Source organism: Sceloporus occidentalis, unplaced genomic scaffold, assembly GCF_023333645.1.
Source record: "Sceloporus occidentalis isolate IW3139 unplaced genomic scaffold, rSceOcc1.0.p SCAF_248, whole genome shotgun sequence".
NCBI lineage: Eukaryota > Metazoa > Chordata > Lepidosauria > Squamata > Phrynosomatidae > Sceloporus > Sceloporus occidentalis.
The window spans coordinates 696,000-714,716 of record NW_028317228.1 but is presented as its reverse complement, the minus strand read 5'-3'; positions in this window follow the sequence as shown (position 1 = coordinate 714,716).

Sequence of the window (18,717 nt, the reverse complement as noted above, 5' to 3'; positions counted from 1 at the left end):
TTGGTGGGGACTTCCCGGCCCCTTAGAGTGGCGGACCCGGTCGCAGGTGCGGCGGGCCTAAGGGGCAGGCGCCCCTTATGCCCTGCGTTAATGCGGCCGTAGGCCGTAGGCAAATCCCCCGTGTTTCCCCGAAAGTAAGACATATGTCTTACTTTCGGGGTACGGCTTATATTAGCTGACCCCTCTGAAACTCCCGATACGTCTTACTATCGGGGGTGTCTTACTATCGGGGAAACACGGTAATAACAAGAAGATAGAAAACACATTATACCAACTGGGACAATCTGACAAAAGGACACTTTTTTTTTAAAATTGTCCCAAATTATAACGCATACCTTTTCCAGATATGGTTACATGCGATGCATTGCCCAGTGCGCTATATGTGAATGTTCACATTTCCTAGCTCTTTTAAAGAGTGTGTGTTTATATAGACTAAATTGAATACTAATATAGTAATAAAGTGTGATACTCGTGTTTCTTGTATGTACTACATGGACACTCCTTAAACAGGAGACATTTTAAGTATTATACACCATATTTAAAGGTCCAACATGTTACAAGGTAACAGGAGCTTGTGGATTGTGCTTTCCCAAAGCATTTGGCTCTTGTGAGTAGGCCTGCTGTCCATGCTATCTGCACATGAGCCTACCAGACCGGTTAGCCTACTAGACAGGTGCTTTAAAGTAGGAATTGGTTGCTTTAATGTCATTTAAAAATAGACATCAGTATTCTCTTAATCTATGTATTATCAGTTATCAGCTGGTTGACTCACAGCTTCCCTCATTTTTTAAGCCTTTGAGACATCAAAAAGATCACCTTTGTCTCAATTTTCTTTCTTTCTTTCTTGAATGGGAGAGAAGCAAAAGCAGGAGGCTTGGTAGGACACAGTAATTTTACGTGGTTAGAATACAAAGGGGTTTATTCACTAAGGGTATAGTTTTGTTTTTAACGTTTCGTTACTTCTATATTCATTATGAAGGATCAACACTAGCAAGTTTCTCCAGCATAAAGGGTATAGCTGTATAATTCAAAACTCAGTGTATGAATGATTTAACTATACATTATACAGGGCCAGTCAAATTCTTCCTGCAGCAGAAACACACCGTGATTGGCACTTTGCAATGCATTGTGAAGTGAAAGAATGAAACACAGCTGTCCTGCAAAGTCATCCGTTAACTCTTCCTTTAGTGAATAAGCCCCACCATTTGCACTTAAGCCTTTGCAGCCTGAATAAGGTGCTGCATTGGAGACTGTTTTCAGTTCATTGAAGCGTCCTTCCTTCAAGCGCCTTGACGGGTAAAAAGATCAGCCTAGCTGTTCCTCTAAATCCCCTACATATGCTATTGCGTATTTCTTTGCTTCTCTTACAGTGCCCTATATCCAGGTTAGACTTTTAATGTGAGATGAAAACAGGTAATCACATTGTGAATGTCCACCCATGCCAACAGAATCTGGTGTCTCATTACCGTGTTTTCTATATATTGACCAGAAAAGGATAAAGCTGACCCGAGAGCTGCTTTTGTCAGATTTTCTGGGATTGATCATAACATCTTGACAGCGGTTTGATATTTATAAGAGGTTTCATTCCTATGCAAAGAAGCAGCGACAGGCATCTAGTTTCAATCCAAGGAGGAAAAAAATAACCTGCAGTAATAGTCAAGCTGTGAACGTTTTGATATTGGATGGATGCATCCAAACCCATAACACTGTAATGATGAGAGCTGCCCCAGGCGTTCTTCAAGGTTCTCTGATTAAATCTCTCCACAAAATGAACAAGAAAGTATTTCATCTGGAGAACGGTCAGGGAGCATTGGTGATTAAATAACATGCTTAGATCTTTGTGTTTCCTAAAGCACCTTAAAGGGGAATCGTACCCACAAAGCAAGCAGGTAATAAGAAGCATAGCTGCTTCTATAAAATGTATTTTTTTCCCACAAAATGTAAACCTTATGACAGCATTCTGCAATTATTATTTTTGTGTTTATAATTATTTCCATTGAATTAACTGTTTATTGTCTCAGACAGCCCTACCAAAGAAAATACTTATTTTTTGGTCTTTTGTGCATAACGACTCGCATCACAGATTGGCTGCATTAAGCAGCCAATCAGTGGCTGGAAAGCACGTTTTATACAACTGAATGGAGACACTTTTGCACATAGGCGCTGCAGCGATTGGTGGTAGGTATACCACATGTCAGGAGTTATGTTTAGCCAAATACATATCCTGCGGGGCCGGATAGCTGGGGGAACCAGAAAAAAGGGCAAATGCATATTCTGCAGAATGGGGAACATAAATTTAACATAAATTTAAAGGGACCGTTCAATTATATCACTGTACAATGAGTAAACAGGACATAACAAATAACGCATAGCATAAACATTTTGATTTACAGAAACAAAAGGTAGGAGGACATCATTAAAGTGCATACGATTGGCAGTGTCCCTTTAAATGTTAATTTCCCATAGCTATAAACTATAGATTACATACAACTGTGTTTAAGCATATACCCAGTAAGGTCCCTTTAAATCTCTTTATGAAATGCATGTTTTCAAACTTTTGCAGGGCAGGAGGGGGAAAACTGGGGACAAAACTAAATTTAAAGCAAATATCACTGCAAACGTTAGCTGGTTTGCCCCAGAACGGCACCAGTTTTTACTTGATAAATATGGTCTATTTTGAAGGAACTGAACACGCAGAGCAAAGCATGTAAGATTCTACATTTTATAATTCAGAGAACAATAAAATATAAAGGTACAGATCCTCTGAGCTTTATCATGTAATTCTTGTTGACCCTAATTACATTCCTTGGGCGGTCTGCCTAGGACATACAGCATCCAATGGAAAAAAGATGTAAACCGGCCAAGAGTTCTTTGCTGTGTTTAATTGGAACCTTGTAAAATGTTAATGGATGTTTCCAGTGTTTAGTGATTTGCGACTATGTATTCATGCACTTGGGCAAGGCTTTCTTTTCGAGGGTTTCTTGACAGTATTAAGAGCAGATACATTAAAAAAAATAAGTATTACAGTTAGTCAAGTCTTGGAACTGTTCCTTTCCCCGTGCTCTTGTCCATTTGGACCCCTTCTGTCCCATGTGTCCACTTTCCTGTGCACAACACAAGTCTATTTTGTCCCGGTAAAGAATGCCAGTCGATCTCTTTCTGTTCCTTTTGCACTCCATACTCTGTCTCCTCTTTCCCCAGCATGCCCGTACCTTTGTGAAAGTACAACACTTCGGATGTGTAGCTGCCTAGTCTAGCAGCAGGTAGCTTGGCTGTAATGCGTCAGGGATAGGCAATTCTTCATCATCACAACTGTGCTCACCATAAGGCTTTTGGGGTTTGTGGTGTCCCCCTTCATAACAAGTATGATGATTCAGTGGGTTTCATGAAGTCATAACGACCAAACCTCCCTGATGGTGAGTAAGGTAGAACAATTTGTTAATTTAGCCCTAACAATGGTTTGTATGACATCTGCCGATTCCTTGTGTGTCCTTGCCATACTAATTGCTGAAAAAAATTAATATAGTCACATCTCACACAACCAAACTATGAGTGATTGATAATATAATACATGTGTTTAGGGCTGAAACAACGAATCAATAAAATCGATAATAATCGATAACGGAAATCGTCGACAACTATTTCTGTTATCGATTAATCGAGTGATCGATTAGTTGTTTGAGAACTCGGCTTGTTTTACCTCCTCCGCGAGCGTTTCCCGGATTCTGCTACGCGCGCTGCAGTCTCCGCCTTCTTTGAGCTACGTGACGCGCTTCAATGTTGGTCTGCCGTTCGAATAAAGTTTTCGACTTCTTGGAGATTGGAAGTGGAACGAGTCCATAGCTGAGGTAAGTGATTCTCTATGTGTGAGAGTGTAAGAGTGGGAGACTGGGTGCAGGGCTGGGTGTGAGTGGGGATGCAGGGCAGAGTGTGAGTGTGAGTGTGGGTGCAGGGCAGAGTGTGGGTTCAGGGCAGAGTGGGAGACTGGGTTCAGGGCAGAGTGGTAGACTGGGTGCAGGGCAGGGTGCAGAGCAGAGTGGGAGACGGTGCAGAGCAGAGTGGGAGACTGGGTGCAGGGCAGGGTGTGAGTGGGGGTGGAGGGCAGAGTGGGAGTGTGGGTGCAGGGCAGAGTGGGAGACTGGGTGCAGGGCAGGGTGCAGAGCAGAGTGGGAGACGGTGCAGAGCAGAGTGGGAGACTGGGTGCAGGGCAGGGTGTGAGTGGGGGTGGAGGGCAGAGTGGGAGTGTGGGTGCAGGGCAGAGTGGGAGACTGGGTGCAGGGTGCAAAGTGCTGGGTGCAAAGTGTTGGGTGGAGGGTGCTAAGTGCCGGGGCAAAGTGAGTGGTTTAGGTATTAAAACTAGTTTGATAAAAACATCCAGTTCATTAAATTTTAAATAAACGAAAAGTTTGCATATTGGTTTTTTTTTATCCGATTAATCGAAAAAATAATCGGCCAACTAATCGATTATTAAAATAATCTTTAGTTGCAGCCCTACATGTGTTTAAGTTTAATTTGCATTAAATTGCATTTGTGCAATACTCCCAATTGGTGCTTTTGCTGCCAGTATGTTATAGTTGCTATCCCTGCTTAAATGCAATTTGGTGTATTTTTAAAATTAGTCAGTATTACCACGAGTTCCCCAACTAGAGCCACTTGGTCACTAAGTAGAATCTTTATGAGTTTATACAGTGTCAGGGTCAGCTTATTTAGAAACTGCCCAAGAATGCTCATAAGACATTAATTGAACAAAAGCCCTTTTGCGTACTTTCTGATGCTCACTTCCTCCTGCGTACCTTTTACAGACTCGCATTTCAGACCCCGTGGAGATCCCGTTTATTTATGCATTTCCAAAAATGTAAAATGTCTGTGTTTTATGTATTCTCAGAGGAACTCCCAAGGAAAAAAATATTCTCCTTGAGCATAAAACCCAGTGCTTTATGTACATGTCAGTTGGCATTGATAAAACCTGGTTTATTCTCATTTTGTTCCAATAAACTTCCTTCATCTGCAGACCTGGACTCTGCCATCACCATCAGTCGTGGCATTTTGGGTGACTTCTGAGTAGATTCTTTTATAGCAATTTTAATCCAGTCTGTTCCTCCGCAGACTTTTTTAGTCAAAGCTTTCATCTGGCTGAGCCATTCTCTTCCTTCCCACAGGCAGTATGATAAGAAGTCGGGGGTTTGCCTAGTTGATTAGGCTAATAAAAAAACAAAACAAAAAAAAAACATTTGTATCGGCTACTAGTAATAAAAAATAAAATAAAAAATAATGCGAGTTTCCCTTTAACAGTGAATTTTATGGGCAATGATGCCAATGCCGGCTAGCTTACAACTGATTACTGAATGTAGAGTAAGGGGGTGGTTTTGTTTATAGTGGGGTTTTTTTTAAATATGGCCATATTTATTGCCTTTTTTACTTAATGCTTACTTTTTAGCTCATTTATGTTTAAAGTAATTATTAAGCGTTTTAAAGTGGTTATTAGCCATTTTAGGTAGCAATGATTACTTAGTGGTTGTAACTTCCTTATGTGGCAGAAATGCCAGTCGCCGGCCTGAGCGGCTTAATGGATTCAGACCGCCGGGGTGTGTTCAGCGCAATAGGATTATTTTAGCTATGTAGTTTTTCTCATGCATCATAAAGCCAATGAATAACAAATCCACATAGAAAATTGTAAGAAATGTTTATGCTTTAGGAAATACACAAATTGTGATGTCTGGATAATGGTATTTTCTAAAGAACTGTTGTTTTGATTTTGAGTGCTGTGTGCAGGACTCCTGCCTAATGACTTGTTGGTGTGATCAATCCTGATCTTCCAGGAAATATAATATATGAGATGTGCCAAACTCCATACTTACACAAACACCATATTCCCACATGTTTCTGAATTGCTAACTTGGATATTTGGGGATTTAACCATTGCGATGCGTTTCCTCATTTGTAAAAGAGAGCTATGCTTAATGTGTAGCTGTCACTTTCCCCAGATCTTACATTAAAATGACAATAAGACTAAGAAACCCATGGAGTAAATCTGTGAATGATGTTTCTGGATTTATAGATTAGAAACCCACCTAACGTGTATACTACCTCTTAATTTCCTTATCTCGGGATCTACATGATTATTCTTTCCTATTACGATATCCCCCATGTAGTTGAATGCTGATTGTGGTTGGCTGAGGCACCCCTTCTAAGAGCGAGTTGGAGAAGGAGAACTTCAAGGCAGGAAATTTTTCATTGTATATTCACCACAAAGCTTTTGTGAAGTAGAGTGGTTCCTAATTATTATTGCTCTGATTAAAGAGGAAAACCTGCAAGCCATAGCAAAGCTGTCAATAACCTGACGACCAGTAAAAGTCCTACTTATCCAGACTCCCTACATCTTAGCATGCACAGAGCCCAGTTATAGAATGTGACATTTTGAAGTTGGTAAATATGCTATCGGGAGTTATAATGGATGAGAAGGGTTATTATCATCATCTTTACTATAGCATTACCTTCATAACGATCTACTTTGGAGATATAGCCAGGGTCTGTGAAGCCAACATTACACCCCCCAGCTGTTACAGAGAGGAGCGAGTGGAGCAATAAGAACAAAACAGGAGAACTTAGATGTCTAGAACAAGGCATTAAGGGTATATTCACATAAGGTGGGCTTCTTATTAATTATTTTAAAGTGACAAATCCACTATAATTCTTTCAAATCCATACGATGTTAATATATCATTATTCTTATTATTCCCACTTGTCTTTATTTTTAAGACTCATAATTATTCCTTCCTTTGCTACGATAATTATACTTCAAGCATCCGTTTTGTATTACCAATATCTTTTTTTTATATATTTTTACACTCTAGGCGTTATGGGAAAAGGGAATCAAAGTAATACCACCTTACGGAGGAAAAGGTAAGATGTGGAATGAATAGCCGTGAGATTTAATTTAGAAAACCGATCCGAATGCATAGCAAATGATGGCTTTATTTCTGCTTGTAGAATAGGAGATAGTACAGGGGATATTATTGTAAGAACATTGCTAAAGAAAACACTATTTTGAGCAAGGTGGTATACTCAAGGAACAGTTAATGGTCCCTGACAGCCCTACTAGGGTAGAATGCATATTAAAGTACTCTTTGAAGCATCTGTATATAATACACAATTTTTCCCTAAATTCTTAGGAAATCATGTACATGTAGGCTCAGCATACGCCTTCCTTCCGTCCATCAGGTGGTGAGATGTTTGGTCTCCTGCTTCCTTCATTAGCTGGAAAAACTGCATGAGTTAACCCATACATCTTTCTTTTTTTTTTGTTTGCAGGCCAAGTGTGACTGACCAGAATCCAGTATCTAAAAAATCCAAACCAACCAGTTCCACAAAGACCATTGACAGATTTTTTAAATAGTTCTTTAAGTGTGTATGTAATTTTCAGAAGGTACTTCAGTGCATTAGATCCAGCAGTGATGATAATATCACCAGCCAAACAATCAGGGAAATTTTTTATAGTTTATATCTTGGACTTCTGCGACTAAATTAGTATTTTGTTTTTTATATTGTTAAAAAATATTTACATTTTGCTGTTATTTGTGAAACCAATGTGTTGCTTGGTTATAGATGTGTGTATTTTTTCTCCTTATGAATTGGAGAGAACAAAAAAAATGTTTTTACCAACAAAATATCATAAAACCAGTGACTGTTGACCATTGGTTGGCCATCAGTGTATATGCTCACGTATGCAGGATGCCTAGTCCCTGGGTTGAGTATACTTACAGCCTCTGATATATGGTAGAGAGTACCCATCATGGCATCCTCTAAATCCCTTAAAGCAATTTGCACAGTAATTCCTCTTGAAGGAGAATGAAGAAGATGATCTAAAATTTCCTGGAATTCACAATGTACAAAGTAATATACACAGCCCGTGCCAGTAGATGTAGTAATTACTTGATCATCATTTTAAAGGCTTCAGTGTAATCTGCAATAATGCACAGAAAAATATATTTTATTGTTATTGTACCTTGTAAATGAATTGTAAACTGGTACCTTACTATGTGCACTGTAGCTTCAGAAGATAATTCTGGGAAATATTTATTATAAATTATTGTAGAACTTGTTTTAAGCCATTTTGACCCATAGCTTACTTCCTCTGGCACTGTAGTGATGCTTTGGCAAATTTCCTCTACGATGATTTGTCTAGTTTGGTGTATTTATCTTTTAAACACTTAATAAATATGAAGAAATAAATGCAAACTGTATGCAGAGATGTAAACCAATGTGCAATATATGACATTGGTGGAGATGTTTTTTCAACAACTAAATTAATAATGTTTAACATATGATCTATTTAATCTTTACTTGATGCAATAAAGCTCTTATGAAAATACTTACGTTGTGCTACTTTTATGTGTACAGTAGAAGTGATTTCTGTTTTGATGTCTTTGGTTGGAGTGTAATAAGCCACAGAATGTGGGGGAATCGTGATAACTGCAAATTAAAATTCATGACGGCATGAAACTCTTAAATTTTACATTCTGATATATTCAATATATTGCTTTCATTTTTGCACAAGCAAAACTATTTTAGAATGTTTACCTTTTGTTTTTTTGATCATTAGGGGGCATGGATGCCAGTACACTCTACGTGATTGAGATCATTGCCTCACTTTGCCGTGTATCTCATATGTGGTTGGCACCTAAAGGTGTTAAATGTATCAGTAGAAGGGATTCTGGTCACGCCAGCCACCATGTCTCCACTGCTCCGGTCCCACTTGCCAGAGTACCGGCAGTGGGTACCTCAGGGGCAGGATCCTGATGTTGCTGCCATTACCCAATGCACAGCAAGACTGTTAGTACCTTGCTACACAGTGCTGCAGATGAGTGGCGGGGAATCCTCTTCTCCTGTGGAAGTCATGGGTGACCTCCATCGCCATGTAGTTTCTTAGCACAAATAAGGAAAGGAAAATTAGCACAAGGAAAGGCAACACTTGCCCATGCAAGAGCTGTCTTTAGTCTCTGGGTGTTATTCTCTCGTCCTTAGTCATGCACCAGTTTCCAGTTCCTTGCCTTGACTACATGTTTGTACCATCGCCATTGGATTCTGAACCGTGTGCCAGACATCTGCCTTGACTTTTGTTCTTTATGCCTTTGTACTGCTCCGGTGTACCCCACCTTGGCCTGCCTTGACTAAGATTCTGCCTTGCCCTTCTGCACTGCCTTCCAGAACTGTGTACCAGTCTTCGGCCCGTCTTGACAATTCTCCTGAGCCCTGCTGTTCTGCCTGGAGGCCCTGCTCCAGTTGTTACCGCCTCTCTGCGTTCCTGTGCCGTGTTTTGCCCATCAGGTAATTCCACTCTGCAGGTAAGTCCTGGCAACCATCTTGAACCATGAGGCTCAGCCTTTGGGGGGCCACCGTGGCTGTCTAGGGACAACCAGCTCTGAATTGCAGACCCTGGCACCTGTACCTGGTGTGACACAAAGGTTGTTCTCCTGTACCAACCAATGTAATCATTGGTGCTGATTGGGCAACTCCATTGCTTGCTTTAAGACCACATTTGTACCAGAATAACATTTCTACATAACCTCTTGGCTTGCCATTTTAATGGAGGGAAATAATAGTAAAACAAATGGGGTGGGGATATCACTTTTAATTAATTCTGGCAAAAAGTAAGGCCTCTTGGTTCTCTGACCCTTTTTTTGCCTCTAGAAAAATATTTTCAAATTCATTACTTTTCAGGGAGGAATTTAATTTCCTAGATTTTTTTTTTAAACTCTTCTGCAAAAAATTGTTGTATTCCATTTCTGCCCACCTAGGGAATACATACTTTATTTGAACTGTCAGGAAATGTCTCACCCCATATAAAGGAGTATCCAGTATCCACAATAGAAAATAAATATTAGCTCTGAGTAAAGTAGGAAATCTGCCATTCATCTCAGGACGATCAAAGGACAGGAAAAGATTAAACAACATCAATGAACTAGGTTGCCTTATTTTAGCACGTATTAATGGTACATATTCATCGGTTTCAGAGAACAGCAGTCCCTGCAGGACACATGAGTTTCAGCATGAGTGGTTTATTAACATGGAAAGTAAGGGTGTCCTGCCAGGCTCTCATGTGGCTGTTAAGGCACCAAAACATTTTGCAACAAAGAGCTCTTACTACTTTTAATATGTTACTGCGGCTTGGGGCTATTGCTGTAACTGATTACTCTCTTGCAGGTTAAAGGGACATCCTTTCTTTAAAATGGAAAAAAAGGTGAAAAATACTGCAAAATTGTATTGACTTATTTTTTTTTATTTTTTTTTAATTATTAGCTGCAGGCACCCAATAGGCTTGCCTAATAGGCTTTCATGTTTTAAGTGCTAGGCTTCAACACCGAAAAGGATTGCACAGAGATGCCTAAGGGCCGGACTGGGTTAGTTTGATTCAATGACCCATCTACACTTTAACTGGTGTCTGCTGTGGTGAAAAATATGTGTTTGACTCCAACTCTCTGGCAAAACACCAAATAATAATCATGGAGTCAATGGGATACAGTCTCTTCCAAGTGATTCAGTGGGATGTGCAGGATATTTTCACATCAAAAACAGACACAAGCATCAACAGCTACATCCACATTACTGTTTGCACCACATTGGCTGTGATGAGCTCCAGCCGTGGCATCAATCTGCACTTACATTTTATTTAATGTTATCAAGCGCACAGTGGTTTAGAAGTGTGATTAGCAGACAGGCGCAGAACATGTATGTGCACTTAAGCAGCGATTCTCCTGCGGTTTATTTCTCTGAGCTTTTTTGACAAACTGGCTTGACATATTAAACGTTGGCAAAACTATTATATGGCAGGCCTTTGTGTTAATAAGTTATAAACAAGATTCAGGTAAGCGCAATATTTAGTTTGGACAGACTTTATGGGAAAAGAATGTTTATCAAAACGTAAAACATAATACGATCATAAGATAAGAAGCAACCAGACCATCCAGTTTGTCCACGTTTGATACATTTTTCCCTCAGTGTTCTACAGCACATTTTGTAAAGTGATCATTTTCTATTTTTTTCTTCCTCATGTTCCAGTATTTCCATTTTTCTTATAAATGCTGCCCTTTTAAACTATAAAACAACTGTATTTTCCTGCTTGTCAGTTTGTTCAATTTCAGTGGTATTGCAGGACTCCTGCAAAGACTACCATTAAAAATTAAAACATGCAGTTTTATTTGTTGTTCTCATGGTGTTTTGCTGCTGAATGTTGGTAAAATATTTTAAACAATATCTGGTTTAAAGATGTGCTTCTTTGGAGTTCCAACGCAATAGGAGATAGTTTTGGTGGAATGATTTTGTTGCCTCCTCTGATTTTACGAGACTCCTTGGCACTTCTCTCTGTGTTTCTCCCACTACTCTGTAAGATCTCCAGATAGCTAAGGTTCACCTCATCCATTCAACTTTGTACTAAGATGATTCTAAAGATTATGTGGTATTACCTCTCTGCTTAACCAAAGTTTAATATACCGTATTTGCTCGATTATAAGACAAGGTTTTTTTCAGAGCAAATGCTCTGTAAATTACCCCTCGTCTTCTAATCGAGGACGTCTTATAATCAGACCTCAAATAGAGGTCTGACTATGAGACTAAGATCCAGATCCCCTGCAGGGGACCTGGATCCTCCTGTCTGGTAACCTCAGCTGCTGCCGGCACTTCCACCAGGCTTCTATCACCGAGCGTCTGCGAAAGTGCGGGCAGCAGCGGAGGTTGCATACGCGCGTACCTTCTCACTGCTGGAATAGCCCGCCGACTGCCGGGAAGCAGAGCCGGTTGGGGGGATTGCTCCAGAAGAAAGACCGGGACCCCGGCGGCACTGTGCCGCCCCAAAGTGGATCCGGTAGACTCACCTCTTCAATTATCTGGAGGAGGCGGGACCTAGCGGGGTCACACAGCGTCATTGCCTAATCTCGTGGAAGCTGCAGTAAGCGCCTGCTGAGGCATCGCAGTGAGTGAAGTGCCTTAATTGCTTGAGTGCGTGTCTTGGTTTGGAAGTGTGTCTGAGTGAGTATATTAGTGTCTGGGTATGTAAGTGTCAGAGTGGGTATGTTAATGAATGGGTAGGTAAGTGTATGTAAGTGTCTGGGTATGTAAGTGGGTATATTAGTCTCTGGGTCTGTATGTGTCCCCCTATATGCCACTCTGTCCCATGATGTCTTTTAACCCCTGTATGCCAGACTGGCATATATGGGTATAAGGCATTTCTGGAGGCAGAGTGGCATATATGGGGTTAAAAGGCATAACATGGGGCAGAGTGGCATATAGGAGGGTAAAAGGCATATCAGGGAGCAGAGTGGCATATAGGGGGTAAAAGGCATATCAGGGAGGCAGAGTGGCATATAGGGGGTATAAGGCATTTCTGGGAGCAGAGTGGCAAGCCTGGGGGCAGATGTGCATAACTGGGGGCAGTTTGGTAAAAAAAGGAAATGAAAAAAAATAGTTTACATGAATTAACATTTACTGGTAAAACTTTTTTCCTATAGGGTCGTCTTATAATCAGGCTTTTTCTTTTTTCCTAAATTAATATTCAGATTTTGGGGGGTCGTCTTATAATCAGGGTCATCTTATAATCGAACAAATACGGTACTCCTCCTCCACTCTTATATACATGACGGCAAGGCATCTTTTCTTTTTTTTTCCTTTTTCAGTTTCTTTTATTTGTTTTCCTTATTTTTTTCGCTTGACGAGAATTGCTTCACTGGAATTTATCCTTTAACAAACTTATGTTGTACTTACTCCGTTTACCATTATAACAGCCGATGATTCCTTTTTACACATGTTTAACATAGGAGATTCTCCTTTCAGAGAATTGACTGTTCTGTTCTACTTAGGGATTCATGTACTCTTGCTATATAATATTGCCCTTGTTCACACCTTTTGATGTGATTATACATTATATATGTTCTCTGTGATTTTCCTTTTCGAATAAACGGAGATGTAATATAAAGATATGCTTCTACAATTTTCTATTCTCCACTTTCTCTATAACATCCCAAACACACACAACCCTCTCTAAACATTTCATTTTTTCATCCTGGACTCGTTTTTTATTGTGATTCTGTTGTAGAATTTTAGGCTCGTTCCAGCAAGTTCCACTTTACCTTTTGCTTTTAAAAGTAAAAATGGTTATGTACTATTTGTTATGTACCATTTACCCATTGTACAGTGCTTCAGGATATGATGGCGCTTTATAAATCCATAACTAATGATAATATAGAACTGTCAAACCCTATCTGCTAATTCAAACATTTCTGATGATGTCAGATACTTTTGAGAATGCATTACTGCTTTATAGACAAAGGAGCCTTGGATGGACTTACTCTCCTTTCTGAGATATAAAAAACTATGTTTGAATTTGTTGTAGTACAAAGAACCACGTATAAGGGTTATGCTGAGCATCTGGTGTTCTATTTATTCTGCCTTGAAATTTAGTTAGATTCTCTGTTAATGGAGTTAAAAATCTATTTCTGGTTTTAATGTAATTTTTGTTTTCATCTATGAGTGGAGTTGTATTCAACGGGTATCTACATTAAATAAATTTGTTTGTGATAATAAATTACATCCCCTAGACCGATTGGGCCCTGGTAACTTCTACCCAACTAAGCATCAGCTGGATAATGCTGATACTGATAGGGGTGTATCAGCTTATTGCGTTTACTCATTGGCTCATTTGTTGTCTTTCCGTTATGTGTTTTGTGTATTCCCTTTCTGTTATTGTGTTTTGAAGATTGGATAGTACACATTAGGCATGTTGCCTATTGCTAGGCCATAGTCCTCTGTGGTCATGTTGCATAGAAATGATCATAGTGGGCACACAATGGCCATCAAAAGCAGATTTAAAGTGCATGCCTTTCCTCGACCTGTATTCTGTCGACCTCTAAATTAAAAAAAAATCCATGTAAAAGTAAAATCAGGGTCTAACCATCCCACTGTGCTCTGTCTAAGCCCCAATAACCCAATACTCAAGTAAATGTGCTTAAAAACCTAAACTCATTCAGTGCAATGGGTGAGGTCAGTTACACTCTGCTGTCCAATGTGACTCTGGAATGGATAGCCAATGATGAGAAATACATTGAGTAAATAATAAAACTGAGGGAGTCGGTGTATGCTTCACCGATTATCCTAATCCAGGTTCCCGCCTAGAAAGTTCCACCTTGTGCCAAGTTCCAGAATTCTATCTTACCTGCCAAAATAACTTTATCATCCATCAGAACTGCTTGAAGTTCACCGGAGAGTACAGAATAGTAAATCACTGAGACCAGCACATTGCAGTCACTTTTGTGCCAGAGGCGTGAGCAACTTGTTGTTCCCTCTTTGAAGTTAAAAGGATTACCTTGTGTATATTTGCAGACGCTGCAAGTGAAAAGCTGCCAGCGGCTAGAATTAAGGTTTTTCTTGTGAATTTTTCAGTGTGAATGCTATTAAAATAAAAGGTTTTATTGTATTTTGTATGTTTAATTTAAGGGGTGGTCTACTGCTCAAAAATCTTTGTTTAACCCGTTCAGTGTCAACCGGGTGTGTAAAACATGGTTGGCAAACGACCACATCTCATACATGGTGGCACACAGTGAGGTAACCTGACCTTGGCCGAGTAAGGCTAGGCCTAGGGAGGCTGGTTTCCCTAACCAGCCCATTTACCAGCCTGTGCCAGCTCAGCCTCTATAGACTGCATTAAGAGGCACTGCCATATCCTGGGCTCCCTGTCTTAAAGGCACAGCACACCTTTTAATGCAGTGATCATTCTGGCAGGGGAGGGGGTGGCTGGGGGTGCTGCCCTAGGTTGAGCGTAGGGTAACTGGAGGCAGATCAGGCTCCCCGCTCCATCAGGGCCGGCCCAAGGCATAATGCTCCCTTCCTCTCCCTCCCTCCCTATTATCTACCCTATCCCCCCCTTTGTACTTACCTTTCAGCAGTCCTGCGGCGAGTCTCCCTGCTCGGTCTCAGTGCCGGGTTGTAATGCTGAGTGCCGGAAATGACGTCATCTTCCAGCGCTCAGCATTACAAGCCGGCACCGAGACTGGGCTAGAGGGCTTACAGAGGAGAGAGAGTAGCGCCGAGCGGGTGATGACAACTTGGTAAGCGAAAACCACTCAGCGCCCCCTCTCTCTTCCGCTTAAAAAAAAAAAAAGGGCTTGGGGCGGCAAGTGCCGCCTGGAGCAATTGCCCCACTCTGCTCCATGGTAGGGCCGGCCCTGCGCTCCATGATTCCTTTTCATAGAATGTAACTATACAAAAAATGCAACGTTAAAGTCCAATATGTCTGCCTTCTACCTATGATGCAAAAACAAAGAATGAAGTTAGTGACAGCATGCTGCTAGTGGATCTTTTGTGTTGAGCTAAAATGGCTAGCGTCTACGAAAAAAAACATATCCTTGCTTAGATGCAGGGATCAATGACTGATCTTACATGTACCCCGCTATAAAATCCCCTTTCCCCCCCAACAGAAAATGTGAAATAAAAGCAAATAGACATATACATTTATTTAAATAAATGTGTCTCTTCTGTTGTCACTGATAGGACAGCACCACCAACGTTATATGCAAGTGCATTTTTTTACATTTATCAACATTAAACTGCCTCTGTCACATTTTGAGCATTCTTCTAATCTACGTAACTCAGTTGCCATTTGGCTTGTTCCACCAGGAATGTCTACCCTGTTGGAGACCTTTGTATCACCTGCAAAATATATACTTTACTATTAAGATCTTTTTTTGTAATATTGCTAATAAAGCTATTAAAAATGATGGGTCCTAATGCTGATCCCAGGGGTACCCGACTAAGAATAAGACCCTCCTCTAAATATATACCATTAACTATAGCCTTCTGTCTCCTATCGCTCAACAATTGCCTTATCTATATAATTATGTTAATAGCCAAACGAAAACACTGCAATTTATGTCTTCTACAAGAAACCATGTCAAACGCCTTACTGAAATCTAAATAGGTTATATCTACTGCTCATCCCTGGTCTATTATTTTAATTACCCAGTTAGTTTGACAAGACTCAAAAGAAGGCTAATCTTCCTTATTAAGCTGGATACAGCAGTTGGTTTAGTAAAAGATAAATCCAGATAATGTTTTCTTATCGTATAGCAGTACTGTAGTATATATACAGTTTTGGTTATGTAAGTGTTATTTCTCTTAAACCTTCCCCTATGTTTCTGCATCACGACTGCAGTACATTTAGGACATCCTGATATTCCTGACATTCTACTATTCACCAGAATAAGGCGTCTCTTCGCTCTCTCTATGAGATCAGGTCAAACAAGTTTTAAAGGAGCCAGATCTATAAGAGTTTTAAACCTAGTTTAAATAAACCACATTTAATAAGGCAATGAAGAGCCACGAATATTATTTAATGCAATGTCATAGTTTTAGTTCTAATAACAGTTGTGTGTGATTGTTATACAGGACAATATTATCATGTATTGTGTTAATGGCATGGTGTCATTGTATATAAAAACCTAAATTATTTTTATTCTATAAGCAAAATATTTTTTGAATTTCTTGAAATTAATTTGACCCTTTTTAGATGTAATCCGTAATAAGGGCATAGGCAGCCAAATTAATTGGTGTCCTTGCAGTGGCGGAACTACCGGGGTCGCGACTGCGACCGGGCCCCGGCGGCAGGGGGGCCCAAGCCAAGGGGCCGCCCGAAATCTTTTTTCCTTTTTTTTTTTTTTAAATAAGGCAGGGGCGTTCAACATGCGGTTGACCTCGAGGTGCGGCCCGCGTAAGATCGACAGCCAGGGCAACCGATCTTACACGAGCCGCACCTCAAGCCCTGCTACTTACTTGTGGGAGGGTCTTCTGGACTGCACAGAGGAAGCGGAGTTCACGTGACATCCTACTTCCTCTGTGCTTTAGCAGAGAAGGCAGAGGGAGGCCGCGCCCCCTGCTGAAGTCTGTGAGCGGCATCGAGGAGCTGCAGTGCAGGTAAGGGGGTGGGGAGGGTGTTTGAATGAGTGTGTGTGATTGAGGGAATGAATCTGTGAATGAATGATTATATGAATAAATGAGTGTGTGTGTGTGTGTGTGTGATAGCATGGATGTGTAAGTGCTGGAACCTAGGCATGATGGGACTGTGACTACTGTTAGCAATCACACTCCTATCATGCCAAGTCATATTGCTAATTTTGTCCAATTGTGTGTTACCTACTTTTATTAAACATGTGAGTTTTTATTATTATTTTTAAAGGTGGGGGTCATTTTCTGTTTTGGCTAAGTGAACCCTGAATGTTTTGGTCCAGAATTTTCATTTTAGTTCATCCCTAGAATAAATCTAGGGAATCCTGAATTTGTAGTCGCAAAACTTTCAAGGCCCAGAAATCAGTGAGAGGAAGAGTAAAGGTTTTGTGTCATTTTACTTTATTTTAATCTGCATATTTTATTAAAGGACATATTTTTTGTCACAGTGAAAAATGAGTGCGGCCCGCGCACGTATACAATTCTGATGAAGTGGCCCACTGCAGAAAAAACTTGGACACCCCTGGATTATGCCCTTTGAACATGCGCCCCTTTTTCTTTGATTTTTTTACAGATATGATTCAATATGTAAATTGAATTTGTTGAATTTGTTGAAAAAAAATTGTTGGGTAAAAATCATGTTTTTTTCTCGCACCCGGGCCCTGAGGCGTCTAGTTACGCCCCTGTAATATTTATTATAGTATAAATTTGTATAACTCCTAACATTTCAAATAGCCAAAGATGGATACTTTTATTCTACGGGGTGGAAATTTTTTTTTTTTTACATGAGTTATGTGACTTTGTTCTTATTTTTGTAGCTGAGTAAGGAATTTAGAAGTAAAACACATTTTATTTATATAATTGAATTTCTGAACACATTCTCTGCTGTTATTATTTTATACAAGATATTTCAGGGCTGTAGAATAGGGAAAAGTGACATTGGGGGAGAAAAAGAGGCATCGAGGGATTTTGGAGGAACTGTACCTCCTCAGGAAAGCAGGCGAAGTTAAGATATAATTATGATAATCATTTTCCAAGTTAACAACACATTATTTAGTGTTAGTTTTACATTTTGATAATCATCTGTTTAATGTATGTTTAACCCTTTGAGTTACAATTATGTACATGGTATGGCACAAATTAGAAGGGGGCACCCATTCCTATATGTGCCTACCCTGGGCTGGGTGGGCGCTTTTAAGAAAATGAGTCAGTTTGTGTCACTTTTACTATTTAGCTTGGAATTTATGAGGAAATAAATAGCAAAAACTGGTTTTTTTTATACTTGTACCAATATATAATTAAAATATATCACAATTACAGTTATTGTTATAGGATGTACTGTTTACACTAACATATGAATAGTAGACCTGTGTACACGGACTCCCTTTCCTCAACTTCTCTTCTTGCTCTTCTTTCTTGGTCCACTTCTCCCAGCTATCCGCTCTGTTAACCTAAAAGTGTTTCTGCACTTCTGCACATTGAAAGAAAGAGCATGGGTAAAAGTGAGTGGGGGGAAAACAACAAAGAGCAAATTAAAATTCAGAGCTCTCTGCTTCGTTTTCATGTTTTAAAGGAAGGGCTTTACTCTGCGACTTTGTCCCAAAATTCAGGCAGTTGATGCTGGAGGATGTAGTACCACATCCTGGTCCTTTAAGCATCAACAGGGCCAAATCCTTGCTGGTGCACATATGATCAGGCTGTCAATTAACATCCTGGTCTCTTTCTCGTTAT